At 30.7% G+C, this 19,505-nt stretch overlaps 2 long non-coding RNA genes across 7 annotated transcripts in view; one reads left to right on the top strand and one right to left on the bottom strand.

Annotated features, from left to right (window-relative positions):
* The window catches only part of LOC145664340 (uncharacterized), a 513,034-nt gene extending 502,584 nt beyond the window's left edge, over window positions 1–10,450 (bottom strand). For both annotated transcript variants that reach the window (XR_014127400.1, XR_014127403.1), the window contains exon 1: window positions 10,411–10,450. This is a non-coding gene — a long non-coding RNA (uncharacterized LOC145664340). The remainder of the gene's footprint in view (window positions 1–10,410) is intronic.
* Window positions 1–19,505, top strand: part of LOC145664342 (uncharacterized) — a 361,655-nt gene that overhangs the window by 323,742 nt on the left and 18,408 nt on the right. For all 5 annotated transcript variants that reach the window (XR_014127407.1, XR_014127406.1, XR_014127408.1 and 2 more), the window contains one exon: window positions 17,326–17,498. This is a non-coding gene — a long non-coding RNA (uncharacterized LOC145664342). The remainder of the gene's footprint in view (window positions 1–17,325; window positions 17,499–19,505) is intronic.

Genomic DNA, 19,505 nt, shown 5'->3' with positions numbered 1-19,505 from the left:
GTATTTTGTTTATTGTAGTTAGGGAAACAAACTGTATCAAGGATGATCATATTTCGTTAATAGGGAAAATCTAGATAAATTTAGATTTACGTATCTGTACTTGGTGCTCTTAAGATGGAAGAGAGAGATCAATGTAAAAATTATATTGCTCTCGGTGTGTAGCCATACACAACAGTTTAAGACTTCAGATTTTGTTATATATTTTCTATATATTTTAACTGACTTTACTCAATGTAAGTAGTTTAATAACTAAATTTAGCTAGCTTCATATATTTCTTTTATTACTCATGGCTTGTTTGGAAAATTTACTGTTGAAGTACACGAATGTTGTTCTATTATTATTATTATCAGTATTATACTTGATTGTGTAACTCATTGGTTCATTTATCACACAACCTTCATGATTATTATGCAAAGTGTTCGTTATGTATGACTTGAAGAATGAATATTATGATTCACATATTCTACCATGCCGCAAGCCATATAATTCACAAACGCCAAAATTTACTACGTGTTATTCTCCTTCGTCACAAAATTTAACATTACTAATCGTCTCAATTATTTGATGTAGTAGGCTTCAAATATTAATTTTGTTTTAGTTGTATCGAAGTGTTTATATTGTTACTTATTCGTTTATAATTACACACGTAATGTAGTTCTAAGACCTTGCTCCTACTTTTAGAACTCCAGACATACCTATCTCGATTAACTTAGTTTCTATATTCATGTTAAATATCCTATCTTCAGCAATCTTATTAATTCTTTTTCTTTTTATGATTTTCTTTGGTGTTCAAATATTGCATTTCTAACCATCTATAGTATTACAATGAAGATTTGACAATGCGGCAAATATTTCCCTGTAATAACATGATTTTGTCAATGTTACGTTTCTAAAAAAATATATTTCAAACATCATGATATAATGCGTGCTTAATTTTCTAGTTAAGGGTTTTTGCCTTAAGGGAGTCCACGGATTTTTTAAAGAAAAGGGGAAGATTTTATAGTTTATAGAGGAAAAAAGTAAGACATATGTTATTCAGAGTCTACATTTAACAAACCCACATAATGATTTAATACAGTAGCAAATTTTAATAGTAACTTGGATGAATTTTATTAAAACAATAGTCATACATATAACACACAAAAATATATTAGAATTTCTGGTCGGAGCTCATCTGGTACGGATCCCATATTAAGTTGTAGTTCATCATTTAATTTGCTATAAGCAGTGGCGCATTTAGGGGGAGGGCTATTGGGCTCAAACCCGTCGAAATAAATTTGTGATATACACAACTTCATTAAAATTTGTCGACACCCAAGAGGAAAAATATGTGTTTATTCACATCTTATGCTTAGCCCCCAGAAACAAAATTTTAAATATGCCACTGATTATAAGAGACAGTAAACTTAATTCCAGCCAACCAATGTATTACACAAATGTCTTTTCCTTTTTAGTTGTACTTTAATGAAGATTTTGTGGCTTTTAAGAGTTTCACGTCATTTTTATAATTACTTTCAAAAAAAAATCCTTGCAATGCACATGGAAGTTCACAACTAGAAGTTTTGCTTCTGTTAGTTCATAGCAGTTGATGTTGGCAGACGAATACTAAGATGCCAAAACCACTTAAGCATAAGGTTGAGGTGGTGGTTAGGTAGGAGACAGAAACGCCACCTGTATGCATATTCTCTCTCAACACTAACTGTAAGTTACATTGTTGAGTTGTGTTTTTAACATTGCGTCAGAAATCAGTTATTCCAATTTATTTCAAAAATATGCTTTTTGTAGTAACCAACGAAAGTAATTTAAAAGTGTTCAGGACAATCATTCCATTTATTAATTAAAAGAGATGGGGACAAATCGTTTAACGGGGAAATCGTATAACGTAAAACGTGAAAGTAATGGGTAAATCACAAATTCTGGAATGTCTAATGTTAATTTTTCAATCTTCGGCAATCTGATAATCCGCTTGATAATTTCTTTGGCGTCGAGATTTTGTATTCTATCTGTGGTTATCTCTAATATTACAATGGAATATTTGACAGTATAGCGAATGTTTTTCTGTAATAATGCGATTTTGTCGATTATGTGTTTCTAGAGAGATATGTTCCAAATATCATGATGTAGTTGATGTGTGTTTATTTTTCTTCGCGAAGCTCAGGCTATATTATTTTTCTAAAAAAGTAAATAGAGAATAATTTGCGGACAATGAATAATATTAAAAATTCTGGAAGAGAGATAAACAGTATCTGTAAAGTACTATTTTGTGGTGTAATTGTTTTTCTTCCAAAACATTTGATGGTCCGTCAAGTATGACGCCAAATTTCCGGTCTATAAGAAAATGTTTAGAACGAATTCCTCGTTTATTTAATAGTCCATTGTAAATTCTTCCTAGCTTGCTTCTAGCACTTTAGATAGACTTTAAGTTTTCCTTAAATTAAGAAAGATTGGCGTGAGTTTCGCAAAGACTTAAATAGTATTTTAAACATAATAAGAAAAGAAAATTTGAATTTTTTTTTAACTTTACGTCCCACGGATATGATTTTTAGGCTATAAAAGATGGAGGATTAATGAAGATGAATAATAATGAAGTAATTGGTGAAATGAGAAAGCGGGAGAAAACTGGAGAACACTGAGAAAGTCCATGAATACGATGTTGTCCATTGAGATAACTCACTCGTTCTGAGTCTAACCAGGGTTAAGAGTAATAATAGTACAATCCGGTATGTAAATAGAGGGCACAATGACTAAGTGATAGAACGCTCATCTTTGGTAGGCCCGGGATAAAAGTGATGGCAACGCAAAGGGATGTCGTACCTCCACTTCCAAAAATATTTATGGCATCCCTCCACGTCCTAAAAAAAATACAATGGGCAAAGATAGGTACGGGGAACGGCGTCACGTCATGCGTCCCCTACATTTACAAATCCACTTTTACCCCTGTATGAGACGGGTCCATGATGGGTCCCACGCCATGTAAGTTTGTGTGAACAACGTCATACGTCCATTTATTTTAGAAAAGGAGTTCTGTCTTTCGCTACAAAAGTATTTGCATTCCTCCAGCTACTTTATAACCATTCACCAGTGGTGGATCTAGAAGTTAGAAATTGGGGGGGGGGTTCAGCCAGAACCCAAACTATGATATATATATATATATATATATATATATATATATATATATATATATATATATATACAGGGTAAGACGCAAGCAGTTGAAATGTCCCACATACAAAATGGGAATGTAAAAACATATTTATCAAATCCAAGACAAGTCCGCAACGGCGTGCCTCACGGCTCAATATTAGGTCCAATCCTATTCCTATAGTATATAAATGATTTCCCTGGAATATTGAAGAATTTTGAAGTAATTTTATATGACAAAAGCGTAATTGTGGAAGGTAAAACCATAAGTGAGCTAAGGAACATCACATATAGAGTAATAGATCAAGCCAAAAAAATGGTTCGAAAGTAACTGCTTATGCATAAACAACACAAAAACAAAAAACCTACTTTTTCACACAAAAATGAAAGAAACCGAAAATAAATTGACTGATCTAAAACTAGATTTCACCTATGAAATTAAATTTTTACGACTAAATATAAATAAAAATGTAACTTGGGAAAACCACGTAAAGGAAATAATAGTAAAATTAAATTCCAGACTTTATGCACTCAGGATACTAAAATAAACGTTAAACACTAAAGCTTTGATCCAAGTATACTACGGCTTACACACCCTATACTAAATTACGGCGTCATTTTCTGGGGCAAATCTTAAGCAGCAAAGCAGTTTTCATGAAACAGAAGCAAGCAATACGGATATTTGGTCTACACATGAGAACATCATGCAAAGATAAATTTAAATAGCATCACATCCTTACCCTACCCTGTATGTATACGAAACTGCAATCTATACAGCAAAATTAAAAGACGGAACCCAAATAAGTCACGTTTATAATACCAGACAGCAACATGAAAGAAGACAATATTTTACAAAACTAACATTAGTACAGGAAGGCCCAAGCCATATGGAAGCACAAATTTACAATAAGCTGCCCAGAGAAATAAAAAATGAAGAAAATATAAATGTTTTTGAAAAAGAAACTCAAGATATTCGTGGTGGATAAAGTATATTACAGCGTAGCAGATTATCTTTGCAATAGTGTGTATTAAATAGTGTAACATGTTTCCTTTTTCTAAAGTGTATTAGAAACAGGAAAGAGGACAGTCTGAACCCTCCAAATACCAAATGTATCTGGGTTTCAAATGGAGTAAATAAATACAATAGAATACAATATATCATGAGTTTAATATTAACTTTAAAAAATATATAAATAATAGCTTAAATTATATTTGTCATTCAAAAAACTGGGGGAGCCTATGGCCCCGGCTTCAGGCTAAATCCGCCACTGTCATTCACTTAAAGACTCATACCCTTCATTTATCTTACAAAGCATATTCGTGGGAATTAAAACTATAGATTTCATTCCATTTCATTGCGCTGAGTAAATAAGTTTGATTGATAAAATAAAATAAGATGACTAGTTAAAAATTCTCGACTTTCTATAATAAATGTTAGGAGATAGTGGAATATTGATTACAGAGAAAAACTAATAATATGATTTTACTTTGTTTTATATTTTCCCTTACAAGTATTTTGATTTTTGTCTCACAACCTATTTACTTTATCAAGAGGTTCTGGATATTGTCAGTGTAAGTGTTAAACAAATTATGTCTTTGTGTACAACTTAGAACACAGAAAGTAATGTACTGACTTAAAATAATGAAGAAACAAGTAACAGACAGGATATGATTTTTACCTTTCATAGGTCTTGACAATCGTAAAATATTTATGTTATACGCTATTTTTGCGTTGAGAATAACGTTAACGGTTTTAAACAGTTAATAATAGATACCACTACCAATTCTTTTACAAAGACTTGGGCTTAATGGATCACCTGAAAATAATTCTGGACACCTGGGAAAAGATTAAGAAACAGGGTAAAATTGTAAATTAATTTTCAGAAAATAAATGTGAAAACAGTACGAAAAGTGGGATAATGAACTTTGACGCTCTAACGCCAGCAAGAGAAAAGTGATAAAAGGTCTTGATTAAGTTCTACGAGGTATTAGGTATTGAATGTACTTCTTGCACATATGTTTTCTCAGTATTCTTATTCTTATTATTCTTTTCTTCTTCTTCTTCTTCTTATTATTATTATTATTGTTATTATTTTTTCTTATCAAGATTAATGTATTTATATTTTGTGTTAAATATTAATCTACTCATAGTCGCACTTAGACCAACTACAATAGTTTAAATTCAATTAACTTGTCTTAACATCTGTGCCAAAGAGAGGGCGTAACCCTCTAATGGCTGGGAGTGCAACATCTCTTCCTCAAAATGGATGCTCAAAAATGATGAATAAAGATACATATTATATACCTTTACTCCCTCACCTAAAAAAAAAATTAGGTAAATATTGTTTTCATTCGTCTTCAATTGGCATTCCGCAAACTAACTTGACTTTTAGTCATCTGCAAATACTAACAAAGTCTGTCATAAAGGTATAATAAATCTTTGAATATGAACATTTAGACTGTTGGAAGTGTCACTTTACCACTCTACTACTCTTTACATTATATTACATTTAGGTCAAATTACAACCTTAAAGGTTAGTGAGATCTAATACTATTCTAAAGAATGCAATCTGTTAAGTACGTTAAAATGTGTAACACTGTTGATAGATACCTTGTTAGTCCCATTGAAGAGCTTTAACTAGTATCTTGTTTCAAGTTTAGCGTCCATTTACTTCTTCGAGACTTTAGGACATGGATTTACAGATTAAGGAGGAATCCCAACCACTGAAACGAGTTTAAGACGTCCCATTTCAGCGAAATTAAAATACCTCTAATCTTACAGTAATAATGTGATATCTTCAAATTGACAAAAGATATTTTAAGTGTGACACTGTTATTACGACTCACTTATCTGTTTCGATTTCCAGCCATTTAGAATATTGGCATTTATTTTCGCGTTTTTAAATGACAACAAACGGAAAGGTACTAGGTGACTCGTGGTAAGAGTGTCTCATGCAAAATAATATTGTCTAGCGCGTTCTTGTTCCACATTCCGATTATCTTCTATCTATTTGAAAATGTCACAATTACTGTAAAATTTTGCAGTATTTTAGTTTCGCAGTGATTAGGCCTGCTCTCTCATCCTGAACCGAACTTGGGACCACCTTCAAGAAAACCACACGCTCCAGCTACTAAACTGCAAGAATGTAGGCTTTCTTTAAGAAATCAAAGGAATGTATGCCATAATCACAATTTAATACCTAGAGTCATTACTTACACTACTACCATACTGAATATTCAAATAATGTTTGTACTTCAAACTGACCCCCCTTCATCTAATATCTAGATCGGTTGCCGTTTGTACATAAACTGCTCTTGGAGAACATCGAATAAAGCTACATTGTTTAAGATCTTACATTAAACTATGTCTTACTATAGTATATGTATTTATGGTATATTTCTTACTATATAGTCTCACTGTGGCCATTAACGTAAATATAAACAACTCAATGAATGAATCCCACTCCATAAACAAGCACTCGAATTGAGTAATAAGAAATAATAGTTAATAATAACTGCAATCTCACATCAGAATACTAATGGCAAACTTCCAATAATTACGTCAGTATTGCAGCTGTTTGTGACAAAATATTCTGTTAAAAGCAAGTATTAGAGAGCCTATGTAATACAACTTTCTGAATTTGTAACAATTTATATTTTATACAAAGCATATTTTTTTAATATGCTAGTTCCAGATGTTTTAGTACATCCATTTCTGAATGTGAACACATTTACAATACTCAAATAACTGGTTGAAATTTTAAACATAGGTACAAACGATTTACCACATGTAAGTTAAACACAAAACTGTAGCTGTGCTAAAATCACATAGCATATATTAAAAATTTAGAAGAAAAAGAATCAAATTTAGTACGTCAAAGAAATTCAATATTTCTTAATACTTCAAGAATTTAGTTATATATATGCGCAATATCTTAAAATTCTTATATATATATATATATATATATAGCTATTTACAATGCAAATCGTTCGTGAGTAAAATACGTTAAGCATATATTTTCATCCAGTGTTTTCATCACAAGTCTGAAGGATATATACCGTACATAAAAACTTAATGTTCAATATATGACTGATTTCTGCTACCCTGTTTCGAAGTCTAATATAGAGTGTATGATTTCAACCAACTGAGAACAATGCGAAATGAAAACATCTTTGCAAAACTGTTACTGAGGATTGTTTAGATTAATAGTGGAACCTTTTAACGTATATACAGACATACGTTGTATATCGTATTAGTCTATAATGATTACAGGGTACTGAACTGTATAGAAATGTTTGCAACTGACCCATATCTTCATCTTACATTTTCTATATTCCTGCTATCTTCTTAATAATCTTACAAGTAGCACTGTCATAAGGTAAAACCCTGTGTATTGCATGTATCGTAATGATAGTTGTAACATTGTACAATTGCAAGATGACATGCTACATAATACTAGTCGTACCTTAGATATTTATTGAGTTGGATACATTTTAAATCTACTAGTGTTATATAATCGTATTTAAAATGAACGTTGAACGAATCCTTTTTTAAAGGAATATTCCTCAGAAATTTAAGTAGGCTTTGCAAAAATTAGCTTTCTATCGAGCTACTGATTATTTACTTCTGTTCTTCACAATGGTTATGACATTATCTTCGGTAGTGATATTTCTGTAATTGAGTATTTTGGGTAATCTACAAGTCTACAAGGATTAGATAATAACTCTCTCTCTGTCTCTGTCTCTGTCTCTGTCTCTCTCTCTCTCTCTCTCTCTCTCTCTCTCTCTCTATATATATATATATATATATATATATATATATATATATATATATATATATATATATATATATATATATATTATAACAGGAAATATGCTATACTCGACCGTAATTTATGATTTTAAGTATAATGCAATATAAGTATTTTCTATCATAAATGGTAACATAATGTATAATCGTCGATTGTAAGAGGAATATGGATTGTAATTTACATATATATTGCATAATTTATTAACATAACATAGATACGGGTGCCGATCGTGGATGTCGAGGGGGCTCGGTCCCCCAAAGTAAGCTTGATCCCTCCAGAATCTGGACATGTTTGCTTGGATCTTTGTCTGATTGAATGACAATGAAACACAGGCATCATAGTTTATACAAACAACGTTATACATTCAGTACTCAGAGCTTAATTATAATGAATAATAATGAAGCACATCATTCAAAATGTCTGCATTTAACATTTATATTGTCGATATTAAATGATTTCCCTGAGTTTATCATTTAAATCATATATATAATGTTGAAGTTCAATATAAGACATGTCAATGTAAAACTGGCTTTGGTTGTTTGAATCCGTTTTTTAATTCATTGTTTCTCTGAACATATGTTTCAATCCTTAATACAGTGATAACGAATATTTTGTTATAGATAAGAGATCTTTAGCATTCCAATATGACCAGGTCATTTACGCGGGCCCAGGTCATTAAAAATGCCCCTCTCGACGACCCTAGGACCACGAAAATGTTGCGTTCTCTTCCTGCATTTTATTCATACCCAGTTATGTGTAAACAAAAACAAAAGAAGAACTAATAGGAACAAAATTTATAATTTTAAGCTGACAACCAATAACCAATCAATAGTTCAGATCTTCTAGCCACAAGAAAGTTTTGACTAGAAAATATTGCCACATTATGGTACCAACATAGTTTTCAGCATGTTTATTTCAGAAATTCCTTAAATTTCAATCCCACGGACGGCCTGAAATTTCAATTTCAATCCCTCTTTTCCCGCTGACCATACTTCAATTTTGATTGTTTTAATATGGCGCCCTGGGCCCTTGCCTGTACCCCATACTAATTGCTGCAACAATTAGTAAATTAAAACTTGTACGCATTGTAATAGTACTGATCAAGCAAATTTAATTGTTTTCAAATTATTATTTTTTTAATAATAAAGTAGATAATTCCTAAACTGAGCATAACTATCCTATTCTTTTTTTTTTCAATTTGAAATTGATGTTATTGTCAGATGTGGATTTTTTTATTAAGATAGTTAACTAATATTTAATGCTTGATTAGAATATGTAGTACTATGCTTTTTAAAATACTAGTGTTTCTTCCTAAGTATTCAACCCGCTGGATCATCAAAACGTTAGTCAAAAACAGGCATGAGCTCAAAGAATGCATAGAGAAAATATATATATATTTTCCTTCGTCCATGAAGTAAACGAAAGTAGTCGCAATAACAAATCCATGTCTGTACCAAATAAACGCAGTTAGGTGATTAAGTACCCAGAAAGCTGTTACACAAATAATAATGCCCAAATATAAATGAATCAGTAGATTTGAAAAGACCATGAGTCACAACAGTAAAGTTATAAGAACATCGAGAAAAAACTTCACGTTTTGAAAATTCTGATAGACATGAAATGATCGACCTCTGTTTGAGAAAGTAGAGTTTTCTTGCCATTGTACTAAATGAACAACACTTTTTGTAAATAATTGGTGTTACAAAATAAATAAAAAGTTGGATTAAAGCAAAATCGTAATTTTCTGATTCATGGTCTTTTCAAAATTACTGGCTCAAATGTAGTTACGATTTTCATCGTATTTTGAATGAATTAAATTAGACAATACAATTTTTGAGTAGCAAATTGAATTGTCACAATAGTTTTAAATTAGAAAATTGCCTGCACAGTTTAACAGTTGATGACTCAGATAGCAACAGATATTAGCGTGAGTGTTTATTATTAGGATTAACGTGACAACTTATTGTCAGTGATGCTTGTCACTTGCAATCAGGATATATGTAACAAGAAATGGCGTTAAATATAGCCTTAAAACCTGTACAACTTTCTCGGAAATGATATTTCTTTTGAAAATAGCAATAACAATATAAAAGCATAACATAAATACATACGATAATTAATTATTTTTTAAAAAATAAAAGTTGGATTTACTATTTTACAAAGTAATACGCAAATATTATGCAAAAATGTTCAATAAGCAAATATTTTCATCGCAAATATATGAGATTGTATTTAATTTAAAATGTAATAAGGCATTATTACTTTATTTTAATATTGTAATCCACAAATGAACTCAAAAAATGTGAAATTCTATTTTTAACAGTAAATAAGTTCTCTAATACACAATCTTCTCAAGTTGTTTCATTTCTGCAAATATGTCTTAGAATAATGAGGAATTCAAAGTTAAAACTATAGTTCAAAACTATGAATCTAGTTCACTGCTAATCATATACTTACTGTGAGTAGCTGATAATTAATTTTTACTATACATTGTTCCTGTAAAGATAATAAATATATTAATATCCTGTACAGAATAAACATATACAACTTTAATGTTCATATTATAAAGGTTCATTTTAATTTTGCTTATAGTAGATTATACAAATCTAAATTTAGTACTTCTAACTTGAACAATCCGCTATAAAGGACATTTTTTCACACAATTAAAATATATATTTGTATAAACTACTGTGGTATTAAATTATTTACGTTTTTCGATTGTAAACAAAAACGATGGGTATTGTTTTTAACAACGTAATTATATTAAATACATCTATTACCTTGAAACAACATATCTAATTTTAATTAGTAAGCGATATGTATATGGTAACTTTGAAAATCTTACGAATGCAAGTATTTATTAACGTTCAACTTTACAGTTTCGTTCATGCGTCATTAGAAACGTTGCCTGTGTGTGATATGACGTTTGCAAGATTAAGACTTTGATGCATTTCCAAAATTGTAACACAGCTATACTAAATATTCACTATGGTTAGATTTTATGTTTAAGTTACAAGTGATTCCAAAGTTAAAATTTGACGTTGAAATGATTATTTTGTCTATTAAAAGAAACACTATTATTTTACGGTATTACTCGAAGTACTATATAGTACTAAGTATGAAATTTCAGTGATGACATTTATAAAGTGTTTAGATATATAAAATTCAATATTCACATCTTGCAACTGTACCTCTTTAGTATATTAAATACAATGATATTGTAGTCTTGTTTTAAATATAAAAATATAGCAACAATTTCTCTCGTTCTACATTTGAAACATTTACAATATTTTCATATACCTATATTAACCCAAGTGTTGTTACAGATTTTGCCCTACTAATGTATCTTCAACAAAACTTATTTGAAGTTACTGTGTGAAATACTGTCGTAAACTCTAAAGACTCGAAATTGTCATTGGGAAAATGTCATACGAACTGATTGATTGTGTTTATTGTTGACTGTCTTATTACTCAAGCCAATAACTGCAGCGAAACATACCGTTAGATTCTAAGTATCCGTCATAAATAATAAAAGAACTCTATTTTGGAAAAAGGTAGTTGATTAAACATCCTAATATTTTAATCTTAATGCTTGTTGGTACTTTTTCCCGCAGAAATTGTAAATATTATCAGAATACATTTCAACAACTTAGCATCGTATCACACATGATGGATTCCTAATTCACAAAATCGCTTGGTCTTATTATTTTGAAATTTATCTATCTAAGCTTATACTTAATACTAGTAAGTCTTTTTTGTTAATTTACGTTATTAGATCTGCTCAATATTATTATACAATAACTATTAAGTGTATATATAAATGTTTATGTTAGTACAGTTTGTACCCTGCGATCAATAGGGTGTATTCTAAACTAACTACGCTTTTTCATTTCTTTTTTATCTGTACGCCATTTTATTATGGTCTAAATATTCTTTAAACCAAATAAAAACAGTACAATCTATGATATCAAAATTCAACATGGAAGCAAAGGCTTAATCGTCTGTGGGAAAGTAAAGAAAAATATAATTATACTACAAGGTTGAGTTCATCTGGCCATATAATGGTTCCTATGAGGCCTCCTATTACCAATGTACCACTTTCTATTGAAATAATGCAACCTTTTAAGAACCACTTCTTTAGAAATGAATTTCATTTTACAAAATGAAATACGTAGGTATGTAATTTTCAGGATTGAAGAAAACTGTCATTTGAAGCAGTTAAGATTTTTCAAAATGCTATCAATTAAAAGTATGTTTACTTCGTTCATAAAATTAACTGAAAAGTTTTAGATTCGTAAAATGAATTATCCACAAATTATATCACAAAATTGAAACTTAGCTAAGTAATTTTCGGAACCATAAAAGTTAGTTTAACTCCACTATGTTCAAAACATTATATCAGAAACCAAATAGTTTTCAATAAAACCAAATGATCTCTTATAATTCGGATGTGACCTTGCTTCTCCATGTCTCGTTAACATGTAGCTAGATTTCTTTCTCCAGTCCGAGAAAATTAGATTCACTTATTTTTATAAAAAATATTCGAGAGAATCGTAAACCGAACACAAAGTTTCTTGAAGTCAAGTTTAGACAAACAGCTTTACTGAAAATTTTAGATTAATCGAATTTCATTACATATCATTAGCAAAATCATATTTGCGACAATGTGTTTGGGCAATAGTTTTCCCCCTATCGTGCACACAAGCTCGTCTGGTACAGCAGCTTTGGGTAAAAGTAGTTTACAAAAATTAGGCACTGAATACTCTGAATTAAACAGTGTGGCTATCAAAAAGTAGAAAACTAAATCATTAGAAGAATAATTATTTATCAAACGGAAAATAATACATTAGTAAAAGTGAAGAAACAGATTTTTATGTGTGTGTATATAGTGTAATATAATCATATCTTAGATAATCTTAATTCTTCTACTTTATACAACGAAATTAACTTAGATATTTATTTTGTATATATATTTATTATGATTTATCTGAAATGCTTGACATTGCAGAGTATTATACAAATTTTTGCAAAAGATTACATTTTGTAGAATGCAAAAGATTACATGTCAACTTTATGTCAAAATAATTTCAAATGCATAAACATTAAATATGTAATTATTTTTTCAAGAGGTTTGTCTTTGTTGATAAATACTTTGTAAGTGCTATTATTATTATAGCTACTGTCTATTTGACAGTTGAGGCCTATCTGAAAACTATTTTTACTTCTACACTATTTTGAAAGATTCAAGACAAAGTGCTGTAGAATTCAGCTCAATACCATATTAAGCAACCGATTATTAATGCGCTGAATAATAGCGCTTGATATCAATTATGATCTAATTGTAAAGGAATAAGGACACCAAAACTTTCAGATTTTTTAATATGTGGTTGCGGACAAAATTTTGGAATGATATTTTCACGAATATAATATTAACCGAGTAGAAAGCATCAAAGTTTTATATAAGTTTAATAAATATGATATGAAATTGTATATCCTTTTGAAATTAATGAAATGACTGACTAACCATATTACTGACTAATTTATTTTTGTGTACAGTAGTGGATTTTATAGGATTTATTTCTTTTTGTAATTTTCATAGAAAGTCTTGTGAATATGTTCAAAATAAGCTAATATAAGACGTAAGACGTAAAGACATAAAGAAGTTCCTTCTAATTCATAAATTCTTCAGTAATTATTGGTAGAAGGAATAATATAAGACTCAAAGTACTTTATCATTTGCCTTGAAGTTGAAAAATACGATTTTGTGGGTTTTCTGAGTATCACATTTCCATCATATTAACAGTTTCTTTTAAAAATATGACTGGTTCTTCATATTTCTATACTATTTTATTTTATTCTAGATCTTGTTTATATCTTAATATCTGATTCAGTTTTGTGTTTCCTAGTGAAGCAAAACGGTAACAAGTGATTTTAGATGCATACTAACATCAACATTGTGTACGTACAGCCAACATAATAAACCCAGCAAATTTCAATAAAATCTATTAATGCCAGCACCCAAATTCAGTTCAGATTAATAGCTGAAACTGTTCTGTGTTTAAACTCTTGTACAAAATATTAAAATAATGAAAAATACGATCCCAGTGCTCTAAATAATCAAATAATATAATAACGGAACGCATTGCTTATTTATTTACTACTAATACTAATAAAATAATTCTTTAAAATGTTGAAACATGAATGTGTAATAATATTATTTTAATGTGTTAGTTTCAGTATTAATACATATATTTGGTGAGATTAACAAGAAGTGTATGTGAATATTTGTAGATATGGTTGTGTATAAAGCTGTATTTTTGTGAAAGTACTGAATATCAAAATTAACATTTCAAAGTTATTTTAATCTTACAGTCTAGGTTAAAGCCAATAAATTTTCTCTAGGTAATAGAGTATTTAATCAAGAGATGCACTTCTTTGATGAGATATTGGTGCATGTTTTAATAGTGTTTCAAAAATAGCTAATATTAGGCATTGAAACCCTCGGGTTCTACTTAGATAAATTCTTATAATTATCTATTCAAATCTTTCAACATTATAAAATTTATCCTATCGTGTTAATGGAAAGGGATAATTCAGTGATACGACTTTCTCAAACAATACTATTAAATGTAACTCACAAATGATCATTGGAACAGCATAATATTCAGAAAGAAACGTACTGTTTATTTATACGAGTACATTGAGGCCTATATGCACTGTCATCCCGTACCATTCGATGGAATACGATTCTGAAAAATCTGACAACCCGATTTTTTATTGAGTGTAATTAAATATTTTTTGCAATATTAAGATATATATATGAACTGATAATTTTCAATTTATTGAGTTTTCAAATGATAGTGATAAGTGATAATTATAGAAGTAGTTTGACATTTGAAGCTAAGCTATTAAAATTAGTGTCAATCTAAATAACAACTTTTGATTAATTAAACACACAAAAAAAATAATGAAGAGCTACTTCGTGATTGTATGGTTAGCATACATCTTCGACCTGCTGGAAACTTAAGTGATTCGGATCTTATTGCTGAAAGAACACCAATCCAGCAGACCAACCAATTAAAGTTGGTTTGTAGATAGGGCCACTATTTATATTTTGAACCTAACAATGAAAAAACAGTAATTTGTCGTTAAAAATTGATTTGTTGTTTGACTAAATATTCTCCTTTATGATCAATACACTTTTGCATTCATTCGAACAATTTGTCAAAGCATTTTTCCAATGTTCTTGAGACACCTCCATAATATCGTTTTTGAACGCATCAATGGTATCTTCCACCGACAAAATCGTTTTCTACGCAATTTATTTTTGACATTCGGGAAGAAAAAGAAGTCATTGGGTGTCAAATCATAACTGTGCGGCGGATGACTCATCAATTCGATTTTTTGAGTGTCCAAATAGTACTTGTTAGACAAGATGTGTGAAAGTTTGCATTATGTTGATGAAAAATGATCCGACGACGCTTGTTTGTCTTCCATATTTGTCCGAAGACCTCTGGCGAACAAATTGCTGTGTACCATTCAGAGTTGAATGTTCTACGTTCCTCTAAAGACACGGTTGTCACATGACCAGTTTTTCCAAAAAAGAGGAGACCATTTGTTTCGATGTGCTTCTACTTGTGTTGCATTTGGTTCATCTTGAAACACCCATACAGTCAACTACTGTTTACGTTCCGGCCCATATGCATACATCCATGATTCGTCATCTGTTACAATCTTATATACGTCTTTTCAAGCACCGCCATTGTATTTATTGAACATTTGTGTACACCAATCGATGCGACCTTCTTTTTGAGTTTTTGTCAAATTACGTGGGATCCAACGAGAACAAACCTTTCTCACACCTAAATGATCATGTAATATTTTATATATGCTGGTGAAACTAATGTCAAAGGTTGCCACAATATCACAGTATGTTACATGACGATCTTGCAGTGTTAGGTTTTCCATAATATCAATGTTTTCTTGAATAACAACTGTTTTTAGACGACCTTCGCGAATTTCGTCAGTGAGCGAATTGCGGCCTCGAGTAAAATCGTTATACTAGCATTTCACAGTGGAAAAGGATGGGACTTCATCGCCAAATATCGAAGTAAGTTGATTGACGCACTCTTGTCTTGATAATGCACGTCGAAAATCGTAATACGTTATCACAAGAAAATTTTCATGAGTTAATTCCATTTTTCTGTTGTCACGCAATCTTCAAGTCAAAATAAACAACACAAATAAAGCCATTGGACAAGACATTTGAAGTACGTTAATGTCAACAATGTCAATCGTTTCTATGCAAACAAGAAAATAGCACCTAACTACAATCAGTGTTGCCAAGGCTCAAAATATAAATAGTGGCCCTCGTATGAATCTAATGTTATCCAATATATTTATTTTGTTTTTTAGAAGGCTATCTATCGATACGTGTAGACTCTATCCAAGTTACCAACAATTTGCACGTTGTTGTAACATTTATGTCATATTATTTGCTGTAGTGAGACGTTTGGTTCTACTGTGTTTATTTTTTAATTTTTGTTTAGTAACATTCATCTCATGATGTACAGCTTTTTGCGTGTTAAAAGAAGTCTTAGCTGTGATTTGATCTTCGGTCATCATGGGCATGTTCATGGGAGAGTCTAATTATTTTATCAAACAACATTGATGAATACGAGTAAATCTAGCAGTTTTGGACATCAGAAACCAATTTATTTAATTTCGATCTCATTTTTTTTTGTGAAAACTTTATTTAATAGCGTTTCCGGGATTTGCAAACTGTACCTAAGTGAATTCGAACTAACTTCAACGCCTTTCCTCAACTAAAATGTTGATGTATGAACTTTTTGGCTAGTTCTATCTCGTTATTGATGAAACTTCAGAATTTTAATGTTTAGTTATGTTAAAAAATAGTGATGTACGAGCTCATGAAATACTTTAAGTAATTAATTTTGACACAAATGTTGTGATACTTGTTGAAGCATGTGCATTTTTCTTCTTTTATCTCATTGCAGAAGCTTATTAATACACGTATATCCTATCAATCCTTGGAAAAAAGTCAATTTTCAAGTTGTTTCTGAACATACTACACAATGATCATATATTGAAGTGAACTTGTTAAGATAGATTATGTAAGTAATTTGCCCCATTCCCAATTCTGCCTAGACCACAATGTACACCATAAATATATGTTACGCAATAAAAGATTTCTTTGTCAATGGCCGAATATTTATACAATGTTCAATTTTGATATTTCATTTTAATTTCTCAAATATATTTGTTACATTCAATTAATAATTTGTTGATAGTATTTAAATATTTATTGCATTAAAATCATTCTCAATGATGATTTTTTCTCTTACTTGACAGGAATATAGACCTTTTCTGGACAGCCATGGAAGAAATCGTACTGTTAATAAAGATGTAGCACCACAACCGAATCCTTTTGAGAATTCCAGATACGTTCATTGGTCCATGTCAAAAAATACATATAAAGAGAGGGAATCCAGACTGCATCGTGCTTATGAAACAACCGCAGAAACGTAAGTGCATTACCACATTCTACCCTGCAGAAAAAACTCAACCAGTAATCACGTTAGAAACTAAACAAATGTTCGCATATCCTATGAGATTCGTGATGGTTCGCTGGTCCAATGTTTGTCTCAAAAGTTCGAAAAATGTGGAAAGGCAGGAGGAGATGAATTGATTTCCAATGGACAAGCATCAGGAAAAAGCAGTATACATTCTCTTTTTTTTATCTCATGTTTCTCTCTATAGTGATTTGAATCTTCTCCCCCCTTCAAGTACCTCATGTGAATCCTTCTCTACATTTGCTCTTAGACCTAAAATAAGCACTTTTTAAGTACAGGACTGATGCACCGCAAAAACAACACTGATGGGAATTGGGGATAACCAGCATACGAAGAGAGGGGAGGAAGGGAACAGAGGATGGAAAGAGTCGGGAAACTTACGTTTAAAAATCAGTGGTTTTCTTCAAAAACTCATTTTTAACACACAATGATATATTGTACTTCGTTTTACCTTACAGTTTAAGTTTTAAAATATATATTAATATAATATATTTATGTATGTATTATTGTTATGGAGAAGAATTAAATGTGAAATAAAAATCTTGGATTTCGAAAGCAAAGAGAAGGAAGAAAAAAAGAAATCATTTCACAAGAGTAGAGAACAAATATTGATGTATTTGAAATCTATTAATTACGGATACAATCAAAAAATTTCCTTGAATTGGCAATATTTAAGAATGAAACAGTCGTTGCAAGATAATATATTTCTCTACAACATCAAATTCTAACTTTATTAATTGTCAATTAATTTCTGCTAATACGAGTTGTGTTCAAAAAGTAATGTGACCTCTTGTAACAATGAATCTTATTATTTTTACCAATCAAGATTATCCTCTTCAAAATCGTCCCCTTTCTCAGATATACAGTGATGGAGGAGTTTCCTGTATTCTTCACAACAGTGTTGGAATATTTTACAGCACGTCTTTACATTGTTCTGAATATTATCCAAATAACCAAAATGGAAGACTTTCAAGTGGTATTTGAGGATGCGAAATAAGAAGTAAACAGGGACCGATATCTGGAAAATAGGGACGCTAACGAAGCAAAGAATGCTTTATTTGCCAAAACTTAATTGCTGGAGACTGTCATGACATGGTTCTTTGGAACCATCTTAAAACACACTTTTCTCATATCCATATCCTATTAAAATTTGATGGAATGTAAACAAATTGAAATTCAGCTCACTACTGGTGTTTCTTCCCGTCAATCCACAATCTGACCTCACTTAAGACTTCACTTATTGCATGTTGTCATCCGTTTTTGATGTTGAAGCTCTTCCTGCACGAGGTTCGTCTACGGCTTGTTCTCAGTCTTCAGAAAATGAATTGTGACATCTGAAAACGTGCCTGGATAGGAAATGATCTCCATAAGCTATTTGTAACTTTTCATAAGTCACAGTAGCGGATTAACTAAATTTTACACAAATTCTGATCGTAGAATGTTACTGGTCCGGTTTACTTTCATAATACAGCTAACATACACTACTTCAGATTACTTAAATAATCGTATAACAACTGGAGCAAATTCAAACTTATACTGATCAACGACAAAGGTTAACTTAACTGGTGTGTGAAGGTGGAGGCAGAAGTATTTCGGTTTGTACATACTGTTGCATCTTATTACTTTTTTTTAACTTACCTCATATTTTTACCCCAAATTTAGTCAGTCAAAATTAATGAGAATTACCAAAGATGGTTGAAGTGTTTTAGGGGAACTAACATTCAAATGCTTTCCTAAATCACCATTGTATAAACTATGAATAACATTAATACAGTCATTTCATGATGTTTTATCAAGTATAAAACATCCTTCGAATCCTTGTATTATAAAATATATCACACAGACATACATTACATGAAACTAACTGATTGGTTACTGCATATATTTTGTTACTAAAATCAAAATTTCTCTCAAATCTACAAGAATATAATTATATAATTTCATACTGTAATTTTATTA

The sequence above is a fragment of the Thermobia domestica genome, chromosome 11, assembly GCF_964235325.1.
Source record: "Thermobia domestica chromosome 11, izTheDome1.hap1.1, whole genome shotgun sequence".
Classification (NCBI taxonomy): domain Eukaryota; kingdom Metazoa; phylum Arthropoda; class Insecta; order Zygentoma; family Lepismatidae; genus Thermobia; species Thermobia domestica.
Note: the sequence above shows the minus strand (reverse complement) of the source record. Positions and strands in the feature narration are given on the sequence as shown.